Source organism: Hibiscus syriacus, unplaced genomic scaffold (assembly GCF_006381635.1).
Source record: "Hibiscus syriacus cultivar Baekdansim isolate YM2019G1 unplaced genomic scaffold, ASM638163v2 tig00110403_pilon, whole genome shotgun sequence".
Lineage (NCBI taxonomy): Eukaryota > Viridiplantae > Streptophyta > Magnoliopsida > Malvales > Malvaceae > Hibiscus > Hibiscus syriacus.
This window is the reverse complement of record NW_024062723.1, coordinates 1353532-1361854: the sequence shown is the minus strand read 5'-3', so window position 1 is coordinate 1361854 and position 8323 is coordinate 1353532. Positions and strand designations below refer to the sequence as shown.

General features: G+C 33.7%; 1 long non-coding RNA gene across 1 annotated transcript; it reads left to right on the top strand.

The window, feature by feature from the left end:
- Positions 1 to 427: 427 nt before the first annotated feature.
- Positions 428 to 1333, top strand: LOC120123874. The gene is made up of 2 exons (XR_005516230.1): positions 428 to 681; positions 1034 to 1333. It is a non-coding gene; the product is annotated as an uncharacterized LOC120123874 (long non-coding RNA).
- Positions 1334 to 8323: the final 6990 nt, after the last annotated feature.

Here is an 8323-nt window from a genome sequence, read left to right as displayed (position 1 = left end):
TTTCTGGTTTACTGAGTAACCAAGCTTTCTGGTTGACTGATGATGCAGAAAAGGTACAGTAAGCCGTAACTCTTTGCATATTTGATTGTGTTGGATCTTCTATATTTGGCCCTTCTGTGATACTAATAAGTGGTGATGGCAAAGTTTTGTTTCGGAAAGTAAACTAATGGCTTGTTTTGTGTCATGGACTCGTATGGTGTCATGCTGAATTAGTCATTGTATCGGTGTAGTACTCGTATTGTTGTTGGAAACCAATTGTTTGTCCTTAGTTGGCCCGATAGTGTTTTAAGCTTTCTTTGTTGTTATGAGACTTGCTAGTTGGTTCTGAATTTGATATTGCCAGTGCCCCTAATTCAAGTTGATACATGCTTTCCCTTTTATGCACTTCTTTTAACCATGGATTTCCGTTTTCGATTCTGCAGAAATTATGTTGTTCAGTTTATTTTGGATTTAAAAATTCCATCCGCCACTTCGACATTGGTTTCTCAATTCGAAGGGAGCTACGTGCACCTCTCTTCACAGAAGTTCAGCAGCCATGTGGTTGAAAAATGTCTCGTGGTGTTAAATGACGAGAGCCGATCGAAAATCATCAACGAATTGCTCTCTACAACTCACTTTGAACTATTGCTTCAAGATCCACATGCAAATTATGTTGTGCAAACTGCTCTCCATGTGTCGGAGGTATGAGAATCGATAACTCTTCTAATTATTTACGAAAACTCAAATCTGCCAATCGCATCCCATCTTTGTGTCTGGCTTGTATGATCCTTTATAACATTTATATGCATCGGTATTGGACTCGTCGATGTTTTATGGTAGACAAATACTTGTACATATAGTGACAGCGTTAGGAACCGGGGATTAAATGATTACCGGGACGGATAAGGTCGAAATTTGATGCTCCTACTTCGAAGACTTTGTTTTCGAACCAAATTGTTTTGTTTGAGATCCTCTTTTATTTCATGTTACTCTAAACCTCTTACTAATCACAGAATGTGTCTCATATCTCCTCTTTCCTTCCCACTTATGTTAGAGATCTCTGCACAATTCACTTGTCGAAGCAATCGAGTCCCATAAAGCACTATCGCGCAACAGCCCGTATTCGAAGAGGATCCTCTCTAAGAAGCTTCTCAAAAAGTGATGTACATTCTCAAAAAAGAAGCCGTCCTCTGTCGTTTTGTGTCTCTGTTACTGTAGTTTTCTACCGTCCACTATAATCGTCGTATATATAAACGGAAACCGGAAGGCGCGCTTCGACCCGAGGTAGAGTCTTTTGTATTCTCGGAATGGCATGGAAATCCCTCCCTTGTGCTCACAAGAGTGTAAAAGATAAAGCAAATTTTGAACCAAGTTGCTTAAATTTTGGACATTGTATTATTTATGTTGTTTTGTTGGTCTCTCTATCTATGCCATTGGATGTTTATTTTGCAAATTTTTTTATGCCCCAATGAAGAAATTCGAAAATAAAAAATATAGACATTAAATTTATTCAATAAATAAATTAAGGGTAAAGAACGTAAATAGTCATCCGACTATAAGATATTGTTTTATTAAGTTTTTCAACTATTAAAAGTTATAAAATGGTCACTCGATTATTCATCATGTTTCAAACTCGTAGTTTTCTGTTAAAAAATAGACGATTTTCTGAGTTGAATGTTAACTTGTTAATTGTTATATGATAAAACTTGATCTTAAAATCTCAAATGACTATTATATCTCCATCATCACTCATGTTAACATCCAGTTTAAACAACTTTCATTTTTTTAACATAAAAGGACGATTCTGGAATATAATGAATAGTTATATGATCATTTTGTAATTTTTAATAAATGAGAGACTTAACAAAGTAAATACTCCATAATTGAAAGACCATTTTATAACTTTTAATACTCAATAAACTTAATAAAGTAGTATCCTATAATCGGAACTATTTACGTTTTTTACTCATAAATTAATCAAAATAAACTTTCGGTTCTTCAATTTTAAAAATAATGATTTATGAACATAACAAGACAAAGTAATTAGTGTAACCTACGGGAAGTAGGCAGTAATAGAAAATGTATTTGCCAAGTGTTTTTGGGACACGTGTTGATCCTCCCCAAGCCTTAGGGACGTTGACGTATCACGTTGTCCGAAACTGATCAGATCTCCTCGCCGTTCTATTCATCCACTAATTCTTTGATATATATATATATATATATATATATATATAACCACGTGTCATTCTTAGAGTCAATTTATTTCATATTTTAACTTTTACTTATTAAATAAATCGGATGAGATTAGGGATGGAACCGGTCGGGTTCGGTCAACTCAATCCAACTAGAAAATTATATATTTTTCATTTGATTTGATTCGACTCAAAAAATATTCACTCACTTGAATTTGATCCGAATTTTTAAGATAAAATTTGAATCTAATTCGACTTGAAATAATATATTTATTAAAAATATTATTTTTATTCAATAAAAATAGCGATTTAGTTAAAAATATATATATATATATAGGAGAATTATTGTAATTATCTCTAAATATATAATATAAGATTATATATTTTTTTGGTCAAATCAGATCAGATATTTTTTACCCTAAATTCAAATCTGATCCGAACATAACCTCTAAAAAACTCAACCCAACCGGAACTTATTTTTTTTTAAAAAAACTACATGATATAGTCGGATTAGCACCCATTGGCTTCGGGTCACATGCTCATCTCTAGATGAGATTAAAATACATTTGAGGTCCACGTTCGAGCATTAGAAATATTTGGAGTGTAAGCATTCATTGTTAAATAATTAAAAATTATATTTAATCTTCGTATTTACCTCATATTAATAAAAAAAATATAAATGAACGACTAAAATTAAGTTAAATATAAAACAATAATTATTTTTATAGAATATGTATTACATTTAAACGCATCTGAACCAATCACCTCTAAAAATTGTAGCAAATTTTATCATATTCGTTTGAGATTATGGGATCAAATTTAATCATATCTCAATCATAGATTAATGTTCAACTCAGATTGTTGTCAAATTTTTTAATGAAAAATAACAAATTTGGAACATATAATCAGTTGATCATTTTGTAATTTTTAATAGTCGATAACTCAACAAAGTAATTCCTATAGTCAAATATCACTTTATAACTTTTAATAATAAGAGATTCAACAAAATAACACTCTATAATAATTATTATTAATATGACAACATTTATATATTATATCCACATTTTAGCAATTAATATAAAATACAAGTACGAATATCAAAATGTATGTATGCTTATTAATAATTTAACTTGGGAAATGTTAGGGTTTTCTCGGTCAATGTAAAATATATTATTAGCGACAATGGTACAATGGTCGTTGGTTTCGAGTAATTTAAAGATTTTTTAATTTAAAAATATTAATATTTTATTAATTATTTTTACTATTGTGACATAATAATAATTTTAAATTTCGATTATTTTAAAATTGAATTGAAATAGATCATAAATAAATAAAATTTATCTTAACGTTTATTTTCATTAACTTATTATAAAAATTCTTAATGCCAAAATAAATTAGTTAATTGCAGAGCAAATCCTTCGAATTTCACCATTATTGCCCGTCTTCACACCTATGTTACTCATCTTCACCATCGACCTAGCGAATTCCTTGTTAAAGTTCAATGGCTTTCTCGCCCAGTAACTGCTGGATGACGGTCCTTGTTGACGGGTCGGTCCTCAACTTCTGGTCCAACTTGAGCACGCCCCGGCCGTTCTTCAAGTTGGTGAAGAAGGATGTGTCGAACTTGTCGGCACTACCGGTGTCCAATTCGACACGCTGGAAGTTGTTCCCGTTTTGCCGACAAAATGTTCGCAGCTGAGGGAGAAATGATCGGTTGATTGTCGTGTCCGGACCTTAGTGTTGGGAAATAAACGAGAACGAGTAATTTCCCTATAACTAGTTTAGTGAGAATGCGAAATAAAAGCGGAAAAATAATACCCGAAATTGATAACGGAGTTCAGCCAATTATGCATACGTCTCCGGACTGCTGCAGATCTTTTTCTAAAGAGAGAAAAATTTACAGGTGTTTACAAAACACTCACTACTCACAAGAAAGCTCTCTAGTATTGAGAGAAAGAAATAATTTGGGATGATTATGAAGCTAAATGAGCTAGGATATTTATAGTTGAAGCTTAGGGACTAATATTTGAAAATACCCTAAAGTGCAATGACTAAAATTGCATTTTCCACTTTTTTATTTCAAACAAAGTGGCCGCCTAATTTTGGTTAGCCGCCCATGTTGTTTCCTTTCAACAATATTGGCTTGAATATTCAACAATCTCCCACTTGAAGACTGATTTTAATCTGTCTTCACACCTCGATCAATGCAACAATATTTCTAGTTTTGTTATTCTAGTATGTCAACTGAAGCTGAACACAACTTCAGTTTGTCTGTAGTCACCGCCCTGTAAACCCACTTGTTATTGGGCAGTTTCTCCTTTTGATAAAAGTGTCTTCATCCCTTTCTCGCTCATATGGCCAAGCCTTTGGTGCCATAGGTTTGATTTTCCATCAGCATCTGTTACTGCAATGATATTCTCTAAGTTTGAGGTTACATAGAGAGTATCAATCTTCTTATCACGAGCAATGACGAGTGCTCCTTTGGTAATCTTCCATTCACAGCCTGAAAAAGTTGTATTATATCCTTCTCTATCAAGCTATCCTACAGAAAAGTTGTATTCTCTAAGTTTGAGGTTACATAGAGAGTATCAGTCTTCTTACCACGAGCAATGATGAGTGCTCCTTTGGTAATCTTCCATTCACAGCCTGAAAAAAGTTGTATTATATCTTTCTCCATCAAGCTATTCTACAGAAATCAAATTTCTTTTGAGACCAGGAATATGTCTCACTCCTTTCAGCGTCCAAGTGGTCTGGTTTGACAACTTAAATCGGATGTCTCATTTTCCGACGATCTTCAAGGTTTAATCATCAGCTAGATGAACCTTCTCAAAATCACCACCGACATAGTTCTCTATAATTTCTTGGCATGGGGTGGAGTGCCAAGATGCCCCTAAATCCAAGATACATGATTCAATCAGACTGTTGACTCTTAGAATCATGGCATCATCTGTCTTCTCTGTCATGTTGGCTTCCTGTGCACCGATATCTTTCTTCAATGCTTGACAATCTCTTTTAAAGTGACCATTCTTGCCACAATTATAACATGTAAAATCTTTCTTTCTCGTTCTTGATTTTCCCCTTCTGGATTTGGATCTGCCACGATTTGAATTTCTTTATGAAGTTCTCTCTCTAGACTCCGTGTGCAAGGCTGAGGAGGTTGATGTTTCACCCGATTCTCTTCGTCGAATTTCTTCGCTCAATACCAAATCCCGAATATCGTCGAATTTCAATTTACTGTTTCCCGACGAGCTGCTAACTGCTGTAACAGTAGCATTCAAACTGTCTGGTAGAGATGATAAGAGAATTAAAGCTCGAATTTCATTATCGAATTCAATTTCCACGGAACTCAACTGGGTTGTGATTGTGTTGAGTTCATTTAGGTGTTGAGTCACTGATGTCCCTTCCGCCATCCGTAAATTGAATAATCGCCTCATCAAATGAACATTGTTTGAGGCCGATGGCTTCTCATACATACTGGAGAGAGTTGCCATAAGACCCGCCGTGGTCTTTTCCTTTGCTATGTTGAAAGCAACATTTTGGGACAACGTCAGTCGGATAATTCTAAGGGTTTGTCTGTCGAGAAGAGTCCAGTCTTCATTCTTCATGCCCTCTGGTTGTTTTCCTAAGAGAGATTGATATATATTTTTTCGGTACAGAAAATCTTCAATATGCATCTTCCAAAAGTCAAAGTCCGCACCATCGAACTTTTCAATTTTCACATTCCCTTCGTTTGCAGCCATCGCTCCCACTCGAATCTGGCTTAGTTTGGATCGTTTCTGACAATTCTTGCGAACCACCGTGTATTATAACACCTCCGTCGATAAATTTGTATCGACGACAAAATTTTACTATTCATGAAATTCACTATTCATATGAATAATAATGAATAGTAACCTCGCAAAAATTGACAAAATTCACAACCAAAAGCTCTGATACCAGTTGTTGGGAAATAAACGAGAACGAGTAATTTATCTATAACCAGATCAGTGAGAATGCGAAATAAAAGCGGAAAAATAATACCCGAAATTGATATCGGAGTTCAGCCAATTATGCCTACGTCTCCGGACTGCTGCAAATCTTTTACTAAAGAGAGAAAAATTTACAGGTGTTTACAAAACACTCACTACTCACAAGAAAACTCTCTAGAATTGGGAGAAAGAAATGGTTTGAGATGATTTTGAAACTAAATAGGCTAGGATATTTATAATTGAAACTAAGATACTAATATTTGAAAATACCCTAAAGTGCAATGACTAAAATTGTATTTTCTCCATTTTTATTTCAAACAAAGTGGTTAGCCGCCCATGTTGCTTTCTTTCAACAATATTGGCTTGAATATTCAACACTTAGCCTGTAGCTGAATACCAAGCAAGCTGCTGTCCCTATTGTGTGTCCTTAAAAAACGAAAATGATATTAAGGGTATAAGAAGGGTATGTGCCCTCAATATTATCGAATATATATATATATATCAAGTCAGATATCAAGTTTTTAAGTAACGTGTATTTTCATCGGATCGAACATATTGATCAGAAATCCAACTTAACCTGATCCATCGTAATCGTATACGGAAAATCACTTACCAACAAGGACTACAAGATCTTTAGTGTCTAGACCAAAGCGAGCAAATTGTTGCTTTTGGGACTCAATGGAGCTCCTAAAGCTAGGCAAGCTGGAGGCATCCGATTGCAACGAAACCCTGCCATCTTTACGTGTAGGCACCTTCCAATTTATTCCTTTTGTCTGCATTTTCATTTCACGTATAATAAAAAGAAACTATCAATTTTGATCAGTTTGAGTACTTAAACTTTTAATATTTTCAAAATAATACCTAACGTTTAGTTTTATTTTCTTTTAGTACCCGTTTTTAAAAACTTAACGTGTTTAATACCTAAACTATTAGTTTTGGTCCGATTATTACATAAACTTTCAATATTTTCAAAATTTAACAGTAAATTTTGAATGGGGGGTTTAAAACGAAACAAAAACTAAAGTTTTTAACGACGAACACTAAAATGAAACAAAAACTATACTTTTGGTATGGTTTTGAAAAAAAATGAAAGTTTAATTATTAAAATGGATCAAAACTGATAGTTTAGGTATTAAATATATAATTTAAAGCTTCCACATCCTAGAAGCTTGGGTAAGGTTTACTTAGTCGCAGAGAAGATCCAGAAGAGTCTAAGACTGCACGTCTCATCATATCTTAACTCTGATATTGTGTCATTTTGGACTTAAAGGGTTTGGCGGCGTGACACATGCATATAGTGATGAAATTACCATTTTCAAAGCTATTAACGAGACAATCAAGGAATATCAAAATAACATACGTTACTACCAAAATTTGATTTTCTTTCCATGAAAAAACGCATAAAACTTCTTAAATTTCATTTATTGACGTGTAGTTTGTATATATTTTAAACTTTGGATTTTTTTCATTAATTTTCACTTTTTTATTTCCAAATTAAACTTATTTTAGTTTCTTAATTCTTTTTCTTTTTGTTTCCCTTATGATTCTATGGCTTCATTCTGACTAATTCGAACGGATTTCCGTTGCACACATTACTTTGGTGAGACTCAAACCCAAGACCTTGCTTAAGCGGTATCAAGCTGATTACTACTTGAACCAACTCGATGATTCAGTTTCATACTTCTCATTTAATTGGCACATTAATAGCGTTGGAAATTTAACAAATTTTATGCGATTTTCATGGAAAGAGAATCAAGTTTTGGTAGTAACGTATGGTATTTTGATTTTCCTTGGTTGACTCATTAATAGCCTTGAATAGGGTAATTCAATCACTACATGCGTGGCATAGAGTATATATACCCCCTAAACCATCAACCAATTTCACACAAAAACATAAGATCTTTTCTTGTAAGAAAATATTCAGAAACATGACCAGATTTACTTTATCTAATGTTGTCGTCATCGCCCTACTCTTCACTGGTTTGTTGTCTTTATCCCTTGATCTCGTAGTTAATAGTGTTTTATTTTCTAAACAATTGGTTAATAATATGTAATATTGCAGTTATTACTGTTGTACCTGAGACCGAAGCATGCTTTGAGTTGTCACAACAAGGGAGTTGTCAACTGGTGACTTGTAGGGCAGAGTGTTTAAAAAATCACAATGGCTTTGGTCAATGTACTGAG